Below are 11,019 nucleotides of genomic sequence, written 5' to 3' on the forward strand. Positions count from 1 at the left end.
ATATTGGACACATGAAAGACACATTTATTTCATTCAAAGATAGAACCGGGGTCATCTTAGAGTGCTGGTCGCTACGTATCTTATGTATATTTATTTAATAAAGTATTACATTTATTTCATGATATAAAGTAATATTCCTTTTGCAGTACATGCAATAGTGTGAGTGTTGATTTGAATAAGTGCAGAAATTATCACTCAGAAAACTAGACTCCTTTCCTATTCCAAAATAAGGAACTCATTCCTCTAACTGATAGCCAGAAATAACTGTTTTATGCTGAGAAATGCTGAACTTCTGAATTGTTTATATAAACATTGGGAACAATACTTAGAAATTGATGCTATATACACTCACATCACGCACAAATTCAATACAATGGAATTTTACTTTAAGTCTGCAGATCTTTAGAAATTGTGAGTAAAAATGATCAGAAGGGGTTTTCAGAAATTGTGAAGAAATCCATCACCCTTTCCCATTTCTTATCCTCTTCTGCCTTTTGATGGATATTGTTTGTCAAGATGAAGAATTTTTAAATGATATCACATTTCAATATTTACTACTAATTACACACAAACAACATAACAAATAAAATAATTATAAATGTTGATCATTGCTGTCAGTTTCACTTCAGGATTACTTATAGCTTGAAGAGCAGATTATTTTTTCCAGCACAGGGAAAGCTGTAGAATTTGCCAGTAGACACTCAGCTTTCTCCATTCAGTACCATAGAATCATAGAATATCAGGGTTGGAAGGGACCTCAGGAGGTCATCTAGTCCAACCCCCTGCTCAAATCAGGACCAATTCCCAACTAAATCATCCCAGTCAGGGCTTTGTTAAGCCTGACCTTAAAAATTTCTAAGGAAGGAGATTCCACCACCTTCCTAGGCAACCCATTCCAGTGCTTCACCACCCTCCTAGTCAAATAGTTTTTCCTAATATCCAACCTAAACTTCCCCCACTGCAACTTGAGACCATTACTCCTTGTTCTGTCATCAGGTACCACTGAGAACAGTCTAGATCCATCCTCTTTGGAACCCCCTTTCAGGTAGTTGAAAGCAGCTATCAAATCCCCCCTCATTCTTCTCTTCTGCAGACTAAACAATCCCAGTTCTCTTAGCCTCTCCTCATAAGTGATGTGCTCCAGCCCCCTAATAATTTTTGTTGCCCTCCACTGGACTCTTTCCAATTTTTCCACATCCTTCTTGTAGTGTGGGACCCAAAATTGGACACAGTACTCCAGGTGAGGCCTCACCAATGTCGAATAGAGGGGAATGATCACGTCCCTCGATCTGCTGGCAATGCCCCTAGTTATACAGCCCAAAATGCCGTTAGCCTTCTTGGCAACAAGGGCACACTGTTGACTCATATCCAGCTTCTTGTTCACTGTAACCCCTAGGTCCTTTTCTGCAGCACTGCTTCCTAGCCATTCGGTCCCTAGTCTGTAGCAGTGCATGGGATTCTTCCGTCCTAAGTGCAGGACTCTGCACTTGTCCTTGTTGAACCTCACCAGATTTATTTTGGCCCAATCCTCTAATTTGTCTAGGTCCCTCTGTATCCTATCCCTACCCTCCAGCATATCTACCACTCCTCCCAGTTTAGTGTCATCTGCAAACTTGCTGAGAGTGCAGTCCACACCATCCTCCAGATCATTAATGAAGATATTGAACAAAACCGGTCCCAGAACCGACCCTTGGGGCACTCCGCTTGAAACCGGCTGCCAACTAGACATGGAGCCTTTGATCACTACCCATTGAGCCCGACGATCTATCCAGCTTTCTATCCACCTTATAGTCCATTCATCCAGCCCATACTTCTTTAACTTGGTGGCAAGAATACTGTGGGAGACTGTATCAAAAGCTTTGCTAAAGTCAAGGAATAAGACATCCACTACTTTCCCCTCATCCACAGACCCAGTTATCTCCTCATAGAAGGCAATTAGGTTAGTCAGGCATGACTTGCCCTTGGTGAATCCATGCTGACTGTTCCTGATCACTTTCCTCTCCTCTAAGTGCTTCAGAATTGATTCCTTGAGGACCTGCTCCATGATTTTTCCAGGGACTGAGGTGAGGCTGACTGGCCTGTAGTTCCCCGGATCCTCCTTCTTCTCTTTTTTAAAGATGGGCACTACATTAGCCTTTTTCCAGTCATCCAGGACCTCCCCCGATCGCCATGAGTTTTCAAAGATAATGGCCAAGGGCTCTGCAATCACATCCGCCAACTCCTTTAGCACCCTCGGATGCAGCGCATCCGGCCCCATGGACTTGTGCTCGTCCAGTTTTTCTAAATAGTCCTGAACCACTTCTTTCTCCACAGCAGGCTGGTCACCTCCTCCCCTGCTGTGCTGCCCAATGCAGCAGTCTGGGAGCTGACCTTGTTTGTGAAGTCAAAGAGATTTCAAGTAACAAGCCCACCTGTAAACATGTCTAAAATATTACCTCTGTATTAACACAATAAATGGGAACTGAATGTGAAACATTGTCAAAGTTCAGTCAGATACCCCTGGTGTATTAATATAGCTGTTTCTGTCTGTAGCTAGAGCAGACACCGTGCTAGTACTAATTACCAATCAAAGCAGGATAATCCATCCATTGGTGCAGCCTCAGCTTCTCAACCTCCTCCTGCAACCTCTTGAAATTCAGTTTTGTGTGCTCGACCTATCACGTTTTACCAATATCAACTGTCTCTCTGACAGCATCTCCAGTTTCCACTGCAAATTTAAGATCACCTCCTTTGCATCTTCTTCAGGTTGATTTTTTTCTCTTCTTCTCTTCTTTTCCATTCTGATATGTTTCTGTAGCTGCAGGCAGCTATTTTGGCTGGGCCTTATTGAGGCATGTGCTAGCTGATCATATTTAGCTCGGCCTGCAAAGACTTGTTTATTTCCTTATTTTGATGTCATCAGGAAGAGAGAAGAATGTGTTATAAAAAGTAACGGTGTGATTTATAAAGTGTGGAATAATAATGATACTATTACTATACTAGCATGAATAGTACTACACAGAGTCCATTCCCAGTGTTGTGACTGGATAATTGAATTTAAAATTCAAGTAGTATTTGGCCAAGCTTGTGAGGACTTACATTCAGCTCAATTGCCTTTCACTATTTTTTTCCCCCCATCCGTCATGGGACCTTTCCCATGATAACTTCAGAATGTCATCATATCCAATTCATTCCAGAATTTCAGGGAATGTTGAAGTCACCGATGGACAGAATCCAATTAACTTTGGAGGGAATGAAATACTGAAAGAGGGGAAATGGGGGACACATGTAGATGCTGTCATCTATTAATGGCACTTATTAACACCTTGCAGAATAACAATATTTCTGCTCATCCTTCCAATAAATTTTAACATATTGATATCCTGAATCATAGAAGAGAAATAATTGTTCACCTTACTAGGAGCTGTGGGGCAGATACTCAGCCAGAGGGAGAGAGGAGGCTTCATTATTTCCTTCCTCTTTAAAGCCTGTTCCAAGTAGGGAACAGAAAGTGCTAGGGGGTAGGATTTTTTTTTTTTATTGCAAGGCTGAGTGTCACATCACCTGACTTTTAGGCACCTAGACAATCACAGGAACGATACTATGAGCCAGAAAGACAAGTAAGGTTCCTAGGCGCCCTATAAACTGAATGGGGAGAGAGAGGCCCCTAAAAATAAAATGCATAAAAGCCAGCACACTTGGTGGTAAACCACCTAAAATACCGAAGGGAACTACCAACAAGATGGAGGAGTTAAACCCAGGGCTGACGTAACCACTAGGCGAACTAGGTGGCTGCCCAGGACGCCAAGATTTGGGGGCGCCAAAAAGCAGTGCCCCCCAATTTTTTTTTTACACTATTGCTCCCAGCGGGGAGATGGGCCGCTCGCAGCAGCATTAGCACCTACCTCTGCGGGCATCCTCTGCAACCGCGGGCCCCGCCACCCCCCTCCGCCACGCCCCACATCACTGCCCACCCACACCCCCCTTGCCAGCCCAGAGCCGCCGCCTCCTCCCCAAGCCGCATCGCTCCCTAGCCTGCTCCCTCCGGCTCTGGCAGTCCTGGACGCCCTGCCGCAGCAGTGGCTGCTGCCCAAGGGCTGCCGGCTGCTGATCGGAGCGGGTGACATCAGCCCACCTGCAGCTGGCCCTATTGACAGCAATGCAGCGGCGGGGGGGTGAGGGAAAGGAAGAGGAGACCGTGGCCACCGGTCCACCTGTGGGGGTGGATCATGGCCCTGCCAGAGGATACAGGGTTAAAGAGCTGCAAAAGTGTAACCATCCTCAGCACGTGCCACCTTCCAAGGCTTCATCCCTCTCCATCCCTGCAGCCCTGTGGAGCAGGGAAATAGAGCCCTATTTTGGGGGAAACTAAGGCAGAGAACAGGGACATGAGTTGCCCAAGATCACCCGGGGAGTCATTGTCAGAGTCCTGCTTTGAACACAGGAGATCGAGGGTCCTAGTTCTGCACTGGCTCAGACCATTAGACCAGAGGCCTTCAAGCCCTGAGCTCTGCACCTGCCCACACAAGGTATTAATCTGAGATGCAGGGGCAGCACACTGCAAGTTTTCAGTGAAGAAACACGGCTGTCTCGAGCCCTTATGGCTACAAGGAAAATCTTCCAAAGGTGGTGGGCATCTAGCCGACACAGTTCTGTCTGCCTGAGTCTGCAGCCAGCCTGGGACAACAGCTCTAGGAAATGCGGCAGTAACTGTTAAGTCTAATTACAACACCGTCAGAGCCAGATTTTCATGTAACATGGGTGACCAGTTGTGTGGTGCACAACCACTGCACGTGTGCAAGCAACTCAGGTTAAGTGCGGCTGGGCAGGCTGCAGCACCCAAGAGATTTTTGTTCTCCCACTGAATGACAGCAGATGCACCAGTAACTTTACTAGGTAGAAGTTTAGTGACCACATTAGGGCCATATCCTCCCGACTCCCAGCATTGGGCCAACTGGCCCTCATCATTCTCCTGATTGCTGTATTGTGATTGATGGGAGATCTGCTGTGGATTGAGGGGTGTGTATGGACCTGCCTTTGCAGGCTCAGTCCTGGCCCAGCATTAGAAATAAATTGCCTTGAGTTTCAGAAGTACTGAGAACCCTGGAGTTCCCACAGACATCGGGGGAACCGCAGGTTCTCAGCATCTCTGAAAATCAGGCCCAGAATGACACTGACGCCTCTGCCCTGGGCCAGAGCTCTCTGAGTAAGGGGCTTCATCAGTGATTGGTGTGGGGCAGAGTAAAGCAACCAGGACGGTCATGACGGAGGCTGGAACTCTGTCCTCACCTCACACCTGTGGGGAAGACAGGCCTTCAGACACCCCCTCCCACCTGCATTGCACTTTCCAGCCCAGGAGCAAGGAACCATTTCACACCTTAGTGCTGGGGGGAGCTGAAGCACAGAATGGGGAAGTAACTTGCCTGAAGTCATCCAGTGAGTTGGTGGCAGGGTGGAGAATAGAAGCCAGATCCCGACTCCCAGCTCTGTGCTCTGATCCCCAAAACAGCCCTTTCCACATCCATGGGGTGGAGGGCAGGAGGGACTCTAGCCACATGCAGGAGACCCAAGGTCATTTATTTTCATTAAATAAGTAGACGAAATAATGAAATAAATAAAATTTCAAGCCGAACGTGTATTAATTCTAATGAACAATGCCACGTTATGCAGTATTCATTTTTGAAAGTTTATAATAAGCGATGCTCCGGGGGGAAGGGCGGAGGGGGGGGGGGCGCAAGGTGGAAGTTTCGCCTAGGGCACAAAATATCCTTGCACCGGCCCTGGGTGCATGTCCACTTTCCTATGAAGAAGTGGCGAAGTAAGTAATGAATTTACACTGGCCAGGCTCCTGACCAGTGCAAGGCAGCATAATTCTGAGGTGTAAGGCAGGGGAGCTGGGGGGAATTGGCTGGAGCCTCCCTATTGACGGTCCATGAGTGGCTGGGAGATCATTCATGTAACACTGCTGGGTGTGTCTCTGCCTGTGAATGGCTGTGTATGTGCAGTGTCTGTCAAGGCTAGTAGCTTGACACCAGCATCACAGGGTGAAAGGCAGTCCCGGTTGGTGGGTTTGGAGGGCTCAGTGGTCCCATAGTCCAGGTTGTGCTGTGGGGACCTATCACACCCACCTCCTCCTCTCAGGTGAGCCCTCAACCTCTCTTCCCTCCCCTGTCACCCATTCCCATGTATTCCCATCTGTATAATCCCCCATCCCTCGATGCAGAACTAAACCCCTCTTCCCCATGCCTCCTACTCCTCTGCCCCCGACACCCCTCTTCATCCCAGCCAGCCGGCATACGTGTATTTTTTTTCTTACATTCAACTCAATTCATTTCATCTCTATGTTTTCATAATTATCTGACAGTGATGAATATGGGGGTTCCAGGGTGCTGCTTTGATGTACAGAGGCCTTACCTTCAACTCAATCCATTTCACCGCTCTGTCTGTAACACAATAATGTTTCAATGCTGCATCTGATCAATTCCAACACTTCAGCGAATGTTCTAGGCATCAGTGGGCAGAACTACCCTGATTGTGTCAGAAATCTGGAAGCAGGAAATGGGAGACACTTGGGGCCCCTGGCACTGGGTGGGGTGGGCAAATGGGGAACCTTGATGAAAGAGTTGGGGGTAACTGAACCTTTAATCCCCTCTGTGGTCTATTGAGAAGCCACCTACAGCAATGGGAGCGCCAATCATTCCTGGTGGGGAAGCACCTGCCCCAGCCAGTTTTGTGCTAGTGAACAGGGCAGGGATTTTGCAGGAGGCTTCCACACGTGCTGTTTATACCTGTTGGTGAAAGTCTCCCTCTAACTCCTCCCAGCTGCGAGTGATGCAGACTCAGCAGAAATTCTGCCCACAGTTCAAAATCGAGGCAAACTGGGCAGGTGAGAGCTTCCTAGAGATGGAGCGGGGGTGAGATGGGGGGCGGGGGGCTGCAACAGCCAGGGCCCTGGGAGAGGAACGGGGAGGGGAAATTCAGTCTCAATCATTCATTTCACAACCATGGGCCTCACCTCATGGAACTAGCTACAGGCAGAACAGCCAAAGGCTCTGAACCCTGGCCCTTTAGGGCCTGTTCACAATTGATTCTGCTTCCCTCAGGATCTCTCCTTAGACTCTCTCCTGTTGCACTGTGTGTTCCAGTGCGACTCCCCAGGGGCTCTTGCTCAGGGGCCCTGGCCCTGCAGAGACCTGTCACCAGCAGGGGCAGCTCCTCCTTGGGGGAGGGTGGAGTGAAGTCCCAGCAGGAATGTAACTGCTGTGCAGTGCAGCTGACACACTGTGGGGGGCAGCATCACCTGCTGCACTGGGGAAACCTGAAGGCTGCAATACACCAGGCTGCTACCAATGCCTGTGTCTCACTTAGCCTGCAGGGAGCACAGGGAGAGGTCCAGAGCAGGGCACAGAGGTGGCTGTGGAGCTGTTTCAGCTCATAGGCACTGTGAGGTCTCGGGGGGCTTGGTGATGTAGAGTTCCCAGAGGCAACATGGAATAATGGGGTGCCCAGCGCTGGCCCTGGGGTGACGGTTCCCCAGCCCCACAGATCTCACTGCCGGGATGTTTCCCCTGAGACTCAGCCTCACTTTCCCCCTTGTTAATTTCTCCCCATCCCCCCTGCTGCTTTTGCCCCTCATTTTTTTATGTTCAAAAACAGAACCAGAAACAATAGAATCCCCCAGATGGTGGCCACAGAAAATACTGACCCTAGGACCAGTTCTCCATCCACATCTCACACTCCCCATGAGACCTCCTGTTCTCAGACATATCTCTGACCACAGTCCTTCATGTCTGGATGGGTCCCTCCACAGCTGGGATGGGGGGACTCTGGAAAGTCTGGAGGATGCAGCCGCATTAGCATTGGCCTCTCGCCTCCTCAGAAGCAGTTGGTGGGGACAGAAATGAGGACACCCCAGGAGGGGGGTGTCTTGAGGGACCTGGGATTGTTCTGGGGGTGCCCAAAATAAAGGCCCCCCAGGGCTGATGGGAACTTGGCCCCAGGGAGGGTGTTGTAGGGCCCTGAATGGCAGCAGGGGCCACGTTTCTCCGGGTCTCTGTCTCTGGTTTGTTTCCCCAGCTGCCCCCACCAGAGGGTTCTGGCTGTTGCTCAGGGAGGGGAGGCTGCTCGCTCCTTTCCCTGGTCAGATGCTGCTGCAGCCGCCATTGGGAACCAGGAGCCCAGGCCGAGCTGCTGCTGCTCCCGCAGAATTGAGTTTTCCCCTTTAATTATTGAATATTCACATTAAATCTCCTGAATTATGATGCTTTTTTCCATAATCCAATACTGATACTAGAATTCCCTCCGATTTCCTGCCTGTCCCTGTAATTCTCAATAAGGCTGTGACTGGGCCATGGGGATTTTTAGTGAATTTCACTGCAGAAGTGTGGGAAAAACACAAGGAGTCATGGAAAGGTCACTTGGCCAGAACTTACCTGGTTTTAGCCCCAGACAGAGCAGCATGAGGGGTCACTCTCCACCCAATAGGGGCTGCTCTGTGTGTGATTGGGTCCCTCCTCCCCCCAGGAAGCACCCAGAGTGGTCACAAATCTAAACTTTATTCCCCCCCCATACACACACACCCAGCCCTGCCACTGACATGGGCATCAGGGAGCCCTGGGTGATGCTGCAATAACAGGGGCAGGATGGGGGATGGAGCCAGAAGATCCTATGGCACTTGGGGGTGGGGGGCAGCAGCAGAGGGGCAGGTGATTGACTCTTGGTGGTTGGGGTCGGGGCTGGGTTTGGTTAATTATAAATAATTTGGGGGAAGGGGGCACAGTCTGCAGAGGACATTACATCAATATTTAATGAGTAGTTGGGAGTTTAAGGGGTCCAGCCCACTGGCCCGTTAGCAGCCAGGCAGCACCACTCCCCCACGTTCTGTTCTGTTCTATTCAGTCCTTACAGCCCCTCATCCCCGCAGGGTCCCAGTGCGTCTAACCGGGCACCAGCCACACGACTCGCATTCGTCCCCTGGGATTCTCTCCTGCTCCCTTCTCTCCCCAGTGCCAGGGATTTTCACTCTGTGTATCCATTGGTGGATGTGGTGTCTGCCGTGCTCTGTGCGCTGGGGACTGGGGGCAGGTCTGACACGTCCCCTGGCACTGGGAACCCAGCGTGGGGATGTTCATGGTGGTTCTCAGCTCCTGTGAGGAGTTTGTCCCATATCCTGGGAGCGGCTCCTCAGCAGCCTGGCTGATCCCGATCAGCAGCTCTGTGAGTGCAGGGACCCCACTCCCGTTCCATGGCTTTGACTCCATCCTGGGCTTCCCCTCCACAGCACCTTCTCAGCAAATGTCCCTGGTCTGCACTGACCTTTCTGCTGCTGGCCTCCCACTGGGGCCATGGGAAATGGCAGGGGAGGGGCCAGCAGACAATTCTGCTTATTGTCAGGCAGCCAGGCCAGGAATTAAAGCCAGGAAAACAAGAATAAAGTACCATGGATCCCAATGACATCTCTATTGGGTCTGTGAAATGATGGGGTTAATGTCACACCCAGCAGCAGCATCTCAGCACACAAGGGGGATACAGAGAGAGAAACACAAAGGAAAGTCAATGTCTGTGAGGATCTCATGACTCCCATAGTGTGTGGGGGCTGCTAAATCACCCGTGTCACTAGGAGTGTACGATGAAGCCCTTTTAACACTGCAAAGCCAACCTGCTTCCAGCCTCCCCTGTCTGACCCGAGCACAACACTCGCCCAGCTCAGGCTCACCAGCTCCCTCCCCACAGACGGCACTGAGGGAGGGAGCTGCTGGGTACAGAGCAGAGCAAGGAGGGGTTAGGGGTTCTGGTTGTACAGGAAGGTGCCCAGGTGAAGGACGTGGAGTTGGGGAGGAGCCGTGTGGTCAGGTGAACACGTGGCGAGAACGGGAGACAAGCTGCCTAGGCTCCTTCCTGTGAGCGGGTCCCATTTACCCAGCCTGGGCCCATCACTCACACAGCCCTGGGGCTGGGCTCTCACTCCCCTTCCCCTGGCCCAGACACCGAATCCCCTTCCTCAGCTCACTCCACCCCTCATTGCACTGGGACCAGCTCCCCCACATGTCTGAGTCTGTAGCGCAAAGCGGCCCGTAGAGCAGGGCCCCGGCGCTCTCACTCCTGCCTCCGCGCTGGCCCCTGGAGCTGTTTCACTCCCCTCCATGGGCAGAGACTCCCCCAGGCCAGGAAATGCCGGGAGGTTCCCATCTCGGAGTCAGATAACACAGTGAATGGCCCTGAGAGGACCTGGGAATCCCCCAAACCCAGGCCCCTAATTGCAAAGACACAGCCCTGACAGGTAACGCTGAGTGGGGCCCTATCAGTGCAGCAGATAAAGGTCTCTCTTGTGTTGGTCACTGTGTGTAACAGAGACGTAAATTCCTTTATCAGGCCCTGGTCAGCATCCCAGTCACGGCCTCTCAGTGACACCACAGACAGATCTCTATCGCAGTGACTGGCTACAAGAGCTTCCTGAACCAACGGTTCTTCCCCAATGTTGCTGAGATCCAGGTCTCAGCACAGCTCCCAGAGGCTGCTCAAGGAATGTTGTAGGGTTCCTGGGGTAATATTGCAGCAACAGTGAGACACTCAAACCCAGGAGGAAATGGGCAAAATTTGGCCCCATCCCAACTTTTAAATGGGGGATGGGTCACCCTGGGAAGTAGACACCAGAGGACACACAGGTAAACAGGTCAATAACAGTTCCCTGCAAAGCAGTGTGGGATAGCTATTGCAGGACCGCCAAAGCGGTGTGCAGCAGGATTGTGTGCACTCAAACAATAGACGGATGGAACTTTATTCGCAGCATGGGGATCCACTTTGCAAGAGGACTCCAGAGTTCACCATGAATGCAGAATTAGTGTGCTGGGAAGGATTGTGGTATGTGTGCACATACGTTTTTAAATCAAATTAACTCTACTGCATTCAGTTTAAACCCCCTGTGTAGACAAGTAGGGTGGCCACTGACACATCCCCAGACTACTGAACATTACAGAACTTCTGAAACAGGATGGGCCCGCCCTCGTTGGCTTGACCCTGCCCCTGCCATCATGATTTCAC

The 11,019-nt window shown here is 50.6% G+C and overlaps 1 protein-coding gene across 2 annotated transcripts in view; it reads right to left on the reverse strand.

Moving 5' to 3' along the window:
• Window positions 1-11,019, reverse strand: part of LOC135887969 (E3 ubiquitin-protein ligase TRIM39-like) — a 429,124-nt gene that overhangs the window by 33,870 nt on the left and 384,235 nt on the right. The gene's annotated exons all lie outside the window — the stretch shown is intronic.

Source organism: Emys orbicularis, chromosome 13 (assembly GCF_028017835.1).
Source record: "Emys orbicularis isolate rEmyOrb1 chromosome 13, rEmyOrb1.hap1, whole genome shotgun sequence".
Lineage (NCBI taxonomy): Eukaryota > Metazoa > Chordata > Testudines > Emydidae > Emys > Emys orbicularis.